The sequence below is a fragment of the Scylla paramamosain genome, chromosome 11 (assembly GCF_035594125.1).
Source record: "Scylla paramamosain isolate STU-SP2022 chromosome 11, ASM3559412v1, whole genome shotgun sequence".
NCBI lineage: Eukaryota > Metazoa > Arthropoda > Malacostraca > Decapoda > Portunidae > Scylla > Scylla paramamosain.
Window position 1 is genome coordinate 337,501 of NC_087161.1, and position 10,000 is coordinate 347,500.

At 38.9% G+C, this 10,000-nt stretch overlaps 1 protein-coding gene and 1 long non-coding RNA gene across 3 annotated transcripts in view; one reads left to right on the top strand and one right to left on the bottom strand.

Annotated features, from left to right (window-relative positions):
• Positions 1-887, bottom strand: part of LOC135104720 (non-structural maintenance of chromosomes element 1 homolog) — a 16,271-nt gene extending 15,384 nt beyond the window's left edge. For both annotated transcript variants that reach the window (XM_064012245.1, XM_064012244.1), the window contains exon 1: positions 597-887. The gene's annotated coding sequence lies outside the window, so the exon portion shown is untranslated. The remainder of the gene's footprint in view (positions 1-596) is intronic.
• A 1,337-nt stretch (positions 888-2,224) lies between these two features.
• LOC135104725 (uncharacterized) overlaps positions 2,225-10,000 on the top strand; it is a 31,261-nt gene continuing 23,485 nt past the window's right edge. Inside the window, exons 1-2 of the long non-coding RNA XR_010270522.1 lie at positions 2,225-2,407; positions 9,826-9,873. This is a non-coding gene — a long non-coding RNA (uncharacterized LOC135104725). The remainder of the gene's footprint in view (positions 2,408-9,825; positions 9,874-10,000) is intronic.

Sequence of the window (10,000 nt, forward strand, 5' to 3'; positions counted from 1 at the left end):
GTAAAAAATACGCCGAAAACGGCCCTCTTATTTACACAAAAACAACGCCAAAATCACCACTTTTCACGCAACACACGCGCTCAAATAACTTAAAAAACAACGAAATATTTTTAAGAACCATAAAATCTTAGCTACAAGCCGAAATAAAATACTTAGGAAATAAAAAAAAATAATATTGGAACCGGAGGGGGCTGGGGAGCCTTATCCAAGATGGCGGTGGGAGGGGCCAGTGGAGGGGATGACCAACCCTTCTCACTCATTTAAACCCTCGCCAAACTTAAACTAAGTAATGGCAGGTATATCTAACGAGCGGATATTAAAGCCTGGTCATGTGGCTCCGCTTTGCGACAGTATTGGTTTATAACACACAGATAAGATAGATAATGGCTGATAAATAGAGACGACCCAGATTGTTAACATTTTCATTAAGTTAAATTTTACGGTTTTTAGCAACGAGACGAGGCTGACACAGGGATATATTGTGCTGGAGGTTAGGTAAGATGCGTTAAAATGCGTTAAAACCGTGCATTGTTCAGTTATTCATTAAAAAGTTACGTTAAGTTACCTAAATTTATACTAACACTTCCTGACCTTACCTTCCCTGTGGTGGTGATGGTGGTGGTGCCTGCCTCCTAGTCACTATGGCTGGCTGTCTAGCACCTTCTCACAGCCAAACTTTTGTTTATTTTGCTTGTTTTCACCCACTGCTGCCTTCGGGTGTCCACTGCTAGAGCCCACGCCTTCCTCATTACCAACTAAAGAAGGTTTAACTCATGGGTAAGCCTTGGCAGCCACTGTGTAGTCGTGGTTACACACACACACAAAAAAAAAATCAAATTCTGTCAGGCTGGGAGTTGAAACAGACGCGTACTAACACCACCCATAGACGCGACGCACTAACTTGTTTCGGCGTTACCAGATTGTTTTGGCCATATTATCGTACTACACAGGTTGAGATTATTGTACTTCTGGTAAAATTATCGTACATATGTAATTATTCCAAATATTATGCAAAACTGCAACTTTCCAAATACAGCAGAATTTAGGTTTTATATATATATATATATATATGTATATATATATATATATATATATATATATATATATATATATATATATATATATATATATATATATATATATATATATATATATATAGATAGATAGATAGATAGATAGATAGAGAGAGAGAGAGAGAGAGAGAGAGAGAGAGAGAGAGAGAGAGAGAGAGAGAGAGAGAGAGAGAGAGAGAGAGAGATGTGTGTGTGTGTGTGTAATGAAAAAAACAACAATGCCCTTAACAAACAAAACACTTTCCTAAAATACATATCATTAATAATTGGAGAAAAACTACAGGACACTTCGTTAAGTTGTTTACTTACTAATCTGGCAACGCTGGGTATCATAGACCTTGCGCTCGCCTCCTCCTCTTGATATATCTTATTCTTCCTGCTTCTTCACATTCACCTCGACTTGCAGCCTCAAGCTGGTTGTCATTATTAACGGCTGTGTGTACCTTGTAATTTACTTATCAACTATGAGAATCTGCAAGAAAAAGTAAAAAAAAAAAAAAAATGTTTTGTTGCTATATAGATGTTAATAGGTGTGATTATTATTATTATTATTATTATTATTATTATTATTATTATTATTATTAGTAGTAGTAGTAGTAGTAGTAGTGGTGGTAGTAGTAGTAGTAGTGGAAGCCTTTATTACTTCACTAGCTGTATTTTTTTGCCAATGATATTATTTTCCTGTTTCCAATCATATACTGTATATCCTGTTTCTTTACTAGCACTGCAAACAAAAGTGTTGGCAGACTTTTAATTAATTTAATTTAATATATTCTCCTTACAAGAATTCTAGATTTTTTTTTCATGAAAATGGAAGTAATTTCTTCAACTCAGAATATTAACTAAGGAACACCATGATATCAAATGTTTAAACACGAGCTTAAACAATTGGTGTAAATAATAACAAGAACAATGACAACAATAACAACAATAGTAATAGCAATAATAGTAGTAGTAATGATAACAATAACAACAATAATAATAAAATAGAAATAAAAATGTGGTATCATATACCATGAAAAAAATAAAATAAAACACGAATACTCAAGCAATCCGTGTAAATAGTAGCAATAGCAATGTGTGTAAATAATCAAAATAACAATAGCACCAACAACAATAATAACACCAGAGACCATTACAATCTAGCAGATAACCAAGAGCAGAATACCAGAGTGACCGTCCCGTTGGAAAGAAGTGATAAGATTTCCCACCAAAAATGTCTCTCGCTGTGGGTGGTGTGTCTGTTATTTCTTTCATTTTGGTGCGTTTCTGGTGACTTCTCGCCCGAGATCAAACCCGCGGCTACTGGAGGAGGATCTTTTGGCCCCGTGTAGGTGAGTAATAAGGTTGAGGGAGGGCGAGATGAGGGCTAAATGAGGCTCAATAATGGAGTCACCAGATGGCCTTGAAATGGCCTACAGGGATTTTTGGCCAGACAGTCTCACTCTTGTCTCATTTAACATGCATTTCCTTCTCCCTTGCTGCGATTCTATGTGTTGTAGGCTATTTTTCCATTATTTTCTTCCTATTTTCTCTCCCTCTGCTATAATTGGGGTGTTCTGCGATGTGATAGGTGTATGAGAGGAGTGGAGGAGGAAGAGGTGGATGTTGGTGAGGAAATGTGAATCAGGCTTGAGTATTTCTTGGGTTTGGTGAGGTTAGGTTGGGTGAAATTCCGTGTAGGTGATGTTAGGAGTGTTTAGGAAAGGTTAAGTTAGTGTTTGAGGTCGTGAGGGGAGTGTTAGCTGAGGTCAGGTTAGGGTTGCATTGTGTTTGGTGCGTCTTGTTTATTTTGGGTGAGATTGATTTATGTATAGTTCGTGTAGGTGATGTTAGGAATGTTTGGGTGAGGTTAAGTTAGGCTTTGAGGTCGTGTGGGAAATGCTAGGATAGGTTAGGTAAGTTCAGGTCAAGGTTTCATTGTATTTAGTGTATTTTGTTTAGTTTATATGAATTTGGGTTTTGGTTTGTTTAGATAATGTTAAGATTGCTGAGGTTTGTTTGGGAAATGTTAGGTTAGGTAAAAGGGACGACTGAAGGAAGGGTACCTCCTAGAGATATGGTATGCCCTATGGCTTTTAATTCTTGGTACGTTGTTGGTGTAAATGTGATATATATATATATATATATATATATATATATATATATATATATATATATATATATATATATATATATAATTTAATTATTTATTTTTTGGTTCACACTTCATTTTTAGTTGATTGCTTTGAAAAAATACCATAGAAACTTTGTTAAAGTTAGGTGTTCTGAGTTGTCTCTGCCAGTTTTTCTCACCACCTCCAGTTGTTAACTCTGTACAGGGACTTTATCCATTCACGTATGGAGTATGCTACACATGTCTGAGAGGGTTTCACTCTTACCGCTCTTTGAGACAGGGTGGAATCAAAAGCATTTCATCTTTTCAACTCCTCTCTGACTGACTGTCTTCAGTCTCTCTTTTCACTACAGTGTTGCATCTCTTGCTATCTTCTGCTGCCATTTTCATGTTAACTGCTCTTCTGACCTTGCTAACCTGCATGCCTTCCCTCCTCCCGTGGCCACACTGCACAAGACATTCTACTTTCTCTCACCCTTATTCTGTCAACCTTTCTATTGCAAAAGTTAACCAGTATTCTCAATCATTCATCTCTTTCTCTGGTAAACTCTAGAATTCCCTGCCTGCTTCTGTATTTCCTTCCTATGACTTGAACTCCAAGAAGGAAGTTTCAAGACACTTATCCTCCTTTATTTGATTTTTCTATTTGGAATCTCTTTGGGAGCTGGCACTCAAGTTTTTTTTTTCTTTTTTCCTCAAAATCTTTGTTACCCTTAGTCAGTATCTCTTACACAAAAGAAAAAAAAAAGGAAAATTCAGTTTCACACAATATTTTAATTTTGCCTTCTCCCTCAATGCACACCAAGCTTAGAGTCAAGATAGGGAATGCATTAGTGTTTTCAGGGAGAAAATCAAACCTTGACTGACAAACAGGAGCACCTTCCTCCCTGTAGACCCAACGTTATGCTGGCTGCCGCTCACTGCTATCTTTATGTCATTATCTTTGGCTTCACCCTGCCAGTCATGGCCACATAAAATATGTCTTTATCTATATAATAGGCCAGCAATCACACATGGTGGCCAAAACAAGGCAACACACACTCACGCACACTCATCATTCACACTCGTAGCTCTGTCAGGCCCCGGTGGAAAGGAATAGTCTTGTGGCCCACTGTACTACACCCCAAAACCATTACTACTCATCCATCTCCCTTCTAACCATACATTATATCCTCCTTGGCTTACCAGGCAGCCTTCATGCCTTGGCCCTTCAAAGGTTGTGTTAGTTAGGCATGAAGAATGATGGTGGTGGACAAGAAACTGACAGATAGGTGTGAGGAACAAATGTGGTAAATTTGGACTTTCATAAAGTGTTTATTTATTTTTTTGTTTATTATTTTCCCAGTGCACCATAAGCTTAGGGAGTGGTGGGAGGAGCAGGTTTTAGGCTAGGAGAAGCAATATATCTCACACTTTATCTGGGTTGAGGAGGCAGGCGTCACTCTCATTCTCCTGCTCACTTCTGTATGTCATTATATTGCTCACACTTTATCTGGGTTGAGGAGGCAGGCATCACTCTCATTCTCCTGCTCACTTCTGTATGTCATTATATTGCCCATGTCACAGTGAGAGGCATTTTAATAAGCAAATCTAAGTAAATGTTTAACTTTAAACTCCCTGGAGGAAACTGTCATCTGCTGGCTTCTTGTTGCATCAAACTAGCTGCCTTGCTCCAGTCTTGTCCTTGAAATTATTTACCTGGTTGACTCACCTGGCTTGGTACAACACTGTTCCTCGGGCTACTAGGGTAGCTAAAGTCTGCAGGTACACCAGTCCATTGGAAGCAGTGTTAGTTGAGGCTTTGGCAGGGTGAAGGACTGAATTATGTACTGCATGCAGAGCCAACAGATATGACCAAGCAGGTGTACCAGTGTTTTGTTAGTACACTGATGCATTGAGAAATTTTGGTAGGGTGTATCAGTGTAGAAAGTGAGTTATTGGTTGTTAGTGGAGGACAGACAGGGTGTGGTAAAGCCCTGCTCTTGAAGCTGAGGCAATGAAAGGTATATCAAAACTAAATAAAAGCAATTGTAATCTCTTGGTGAGGCTGCTGTCTTGAAAATCACTTTACTCAGCATTAGAGAGCATGGTTTGCCTCTCCTTCTATGCAGGTAGTGGTGTGGCAGCTCTCGTGAGGGTGGAGGGCTGGTGGCTGTCACTAGTTCTCAAGTTTTTCTCTGTCAATTAGGGAAACTAGGCAAGAGGAAAAAAAAAAAAGTAAAAAGGGCTGTTTATAATGCTGTTCCCAAAAAGAAACTGCAGAGGCCAATATATTTTCTGATGTGTTTTTGAGAAGGGTTCAGGAGTTTACCATTGAAAGGGATGAAAGAATGCAGATTTCGATTAACTCTACATTCCTAAGATGGACAGAATAGAGAGAAGATGAAATAGAAAGGCTTGTGCAGTGAGGCTGCGGGAGGAGGGAGGCTTGCTTGCAGGTAGTAGGTTCAGGAGAGCAGTAACCTTGGAAATAGCAGCAAAAGTCTATGTAGAATCATCCCTTTCCCTTAAATGTCAGTACCTTTATCTGGTGTGGTGCATAAAGGTCTCCTACACACACATACTGTAGGTTATTAAGGTGGCATTGTGGGATGATAGGAGCACTCTCGTCTGGATTAAGTGGCTTGTTTTGCATTCTTATTTTCATCTGTCAGTGTTCCTCTGACAGTGTGGTGGATGGTGACTATAGTGGCCATTTGTGGGCAGGAGAAGAATTACATTTTCAGTTTATATCTAAAAAGTCACAAGTGTGTATTTGAAGTTTGGCTAAAATATTAATTCATGTAGTGGTCAAACTAATTCACAAGTAGCTGACATTTGCAGATGCTGGGACTGTGTTGTGATTCATATAGATTTTTCAAAGAATTATCAGGTGCTGTACAGATGGGTGTGTATTTGAAGTTTGACTAAAATATTAATTCATTTAGTTGTTCAACTAATTCACAAGTAGGTGACATTTGCAGATGCTGGAACTATGTTGTTTCATATAAATTTCGCAAAGAATTATCAGGTGTTGTAAAGAGCAGCCAAAGTTATTGTTATGACAGTGTTGTCAGATACACAGGAAAAGGAAAAAAGTGGCAGGGCATGCAGACTTTTTTTAGCACAGTGTAGGAAAGTCACAAAAGGTGGCTATAGGAGCTTGTATCTGCCTGGTTGATGTGTGGTGTGGGATACAGGAGGGCACAACATAGGAAAAAAATACCATTGTTAAGCCTAACCAGTGAAAAGAATGCTGGTTTTTGTTTGGTGTGGGATAGAGGAGGGCACAACACTGGAAAAATACCATTGTTCAGCCTAGCCATTGGAAAGTGCATGGTGTGGGACAGAGCAGGGCACAACATTGGAAAGAAATACCACTGAGTTTAACCAGTGAATGTAAGGCTGGCTTGTGTGTGGATTGAGATGGAGCAGGACACAGTATTGAACAAAATACTGTTGTTCAACATAACCAGTGAAAATAAGGCTGGTTTGTTTGTAGTGCAGGACAGAGGAGAACCTACCATTGGAAAAACACCATTCATCTCAACTAGTGGAAAGAAGATGTGGGACTTATGTGAAGGACTTATGGAAGACGTGACAAAGATAAACTACAGAATCTCAAAACCAGCCCTGAAATTTGGTGGTGGTGATGGGACTGAAGGCTGCATCACTGTACTGTAGCAGCCTGTCTGTCAACAGTATGCCACATATTCTTAACCTTTTTCCTGCTAATAAATCCCTTCCATCATTATCTACAGCTTTTGAAAGAATAATTTTTGTACTAGTCTCCTGAATACTTAGTTGTGTAGTTTGGCAATGATCAAACTAACCACATATTCTTATTCCTTCTTTATATCCATGGAAACAATTTATTACAGTCTGAAAGTTAAGAAAAGATGACCGTAGCAGTGAAAGAGTAAAACACTCTGGTCTGTCATAAGACTATGGATCATTACTCTGGTTTCCTTGTCTGTTTCCTTTTGACTTGAGTGTTATGCCTAACAAGTGAAAAAGAAACAGAAATATAAGTGTGTATGATGTATTTATGAAAGAAATGACGAAAACTACATCACAAGTAAAAAAGAAACAAATTTAAGTCTGTATGAGATATTTATGAAAGAAATGACAAAGAAAACTATATAATAAGTAAAAAATAAACAAAAATTTGTCTGTACGAGGTATTTATGGGTGAAATGACAAAGAAAACTGCATCATCCCAGAATCACCTGTGAAATCTGGCAGTGGTCATTGATGGTTGCAGTATTTAACTCTGGTAGCCTCCCTATCAGCACTGTGGCACGTATTTTGAAGTGCTTTGGTTTTTCCTAAGGACTCAAAGGCTCCAGCTCATTACTCAGGTCAGCAAGGTACAAACTGTGAAATTATTAGCAAGTATTAAAAAAAAGATGGCAAAAAAATAAAGTATAATAGAAAATTATAACAGAAAATGAAGTAGAAGTGAAAAAGAAAAGAGAAGAGAAGATGTGAGAAAATCAAGCATGACTACAAACACCCAACAAGGTTCATGAGTGTTTTCTCCTTGTGGCAGTGTAAGAACTGTGAAACTCACTTGTGGCAGTGTAAGAACTGTGAAACTCTCACTAGAATCATGAAAGCACCCTTGAAAATCCCACTGATTTCCACTAGAGCCTGTTGAAAGTAGTTGAGGTCAGACGCAGAAATGTTTAAGAATACAAAGGTGTGTCTGAACCCGTGCATGTGGTACACTTTAGGAATACTTATCACTACTGGTAATGTATCCAGGCTGTGATAGTGAATACTGCTAGACACAGCCAATTTTTGGTTTCAAGTAATACTAAATGTTGCCTGTATGTGTTATAGATAGTGATTACATTGAAGAAGACATGAAGGGCAGGAATGAGTGAAAGAATGGCATGTGACAGACTGCAACATTCACCACCATCAGTCTCTTGCATACGTACATACCTGGCCTCATCTTCTTTATTAATGAATTCATTTATTTTTAGTGAAGTAAGGGGGAGTTCTGGCCAAGAGCAACAAAGAGGCTGAAAAAAAAAAAAAAAAGGCCTGCTGAAGGTGCCACTTCCCAGAGAGTAGTAAAAAGTATTATCTAAAATTCTGAGAAGCTGAGGCTAAGAATGTGAGTGATGTGTGTGTGTGTGAGTGTGTGGTGCTTTGTCTGGGCTGTCCCATGTGGGATTGCTGACCTCTTGTATAGATAGATAGATGAGGAAAAGTGTCTTGCACATTATAGGTAACAAGGAGACTAATAAGGCAGGTGTAGCAGCCACCTGAGCAGCACCTGTGGCCCAGATGCAGGTGACGGTCCCTTCCAGGTGCCTTGTCTTGGCAGGAAAGTAAGGCTGCTGCTGCTGCTGCTGCTGCTGCTGCTGCTGCTCACTGGTGAACATGAGAACATAAGTCTGGTGTACACATGGCTCTCCTTGTATGAAACTTACCTGTTTCCATCTATCACCCTCATTAATAAATTTTGTCTAATCTTTTCAGAGCTCCCTAATGACTCAGCACTAACAACCTGATTACCGAGTCTCTTTCATTCATCTGCAACTCTGTTTGAGAAGTAATTCCTCTTATCTCTTAAATCTGACTTTGTTAACTCATTATTTCTTCCCCTATCATGATGAACTGGCCCTGGAAATTTAGTTTGTCACCTTACTACTACCTTCGTATGTCATTAAGTCATTATCATCACTATTATTTAATTTAACATCTTATTTTTCTTTATAGGGATGGACAGTTTCCTTGGGTTTCCTCCTCAGTGGTTTTCTCTGATAGGAGGTACTCAGCTGATTCTCCTCTAGGGACTGCCCATCAAATCCATCAGGTCCCTCTTCCCTTTACTCCTAGAGTTTTGTTAATGTTCTGATGAATCCCTATCCAGGCAGGGATAGGGATGATCGGTGTATGTACATAGATAGATGTGTTTCATTCAGGGACTGCCACGTGTAGGTCAGACGTCTTCCTGCAGCTTCCCTAATATATATATATATATATATATATATATATATATATATATATATATATATATATATAGGCATATAAACAAAGACTGCCTCTTGTTGACCTGATGGCTTCTTGAAGCTTCACCTATTTTCTTATGTTCTAATGTGGCTGCCAGGGCTGTTCATATTGACTTCCGGGAGACTGAGTAACGTGGAATATAGTATGGTTTATTCTTCGACTTCTCACCATGACTACACCATCTCATAAACGAAAGAATTAGACGAGCTTCCCCTGAAATGTTGAACTTTCTGTGCTGGTGGGAAGAAAACTTTTTGTATTTCAAGGGTGACTCAAGTGTTTCGTTTTTACGTGGCGTTTTGTGGATTGATGCTGGACTCCAGGTGAGACGGTTTTACTACTACTTCTACTACTACTAATACAAACGGGGAGAGAGAGAGAGAGAGAGAGAGAGCGCAAAACAAACACGTTTATCTTACAGGACGGGAGAGGAAAGATGGTTTCTCTCTCTCTCTCTCTCTCTCTCTCTCTCTCTCTCTCTCTCTCTCTCTCTCTCTCTCTCTCTCTCTCTCTCTCTCTCTCTCTCTCTCTCTCTCTCTCAGGGTATTGTATGTAAATTTACGTTTATCTTGTCCCCCTTTTTTTTCTTTCCTTCTTTGTGTTTAATCTTGCCCCTCTGTTTCCCTCTAGGCCTGAGGGACGCCCGGGTGTCACTCCAACGTGGGACTTCTGAATAAGGTAGGTACTGGTGTCACTACTACTACTACTACTACTACTACTACTACTACTACTACTACTACTACTACTACTACTACTACTATCTAAATAAGGTAGGCTTTAGTGTTATTATTATTATTATTATTAT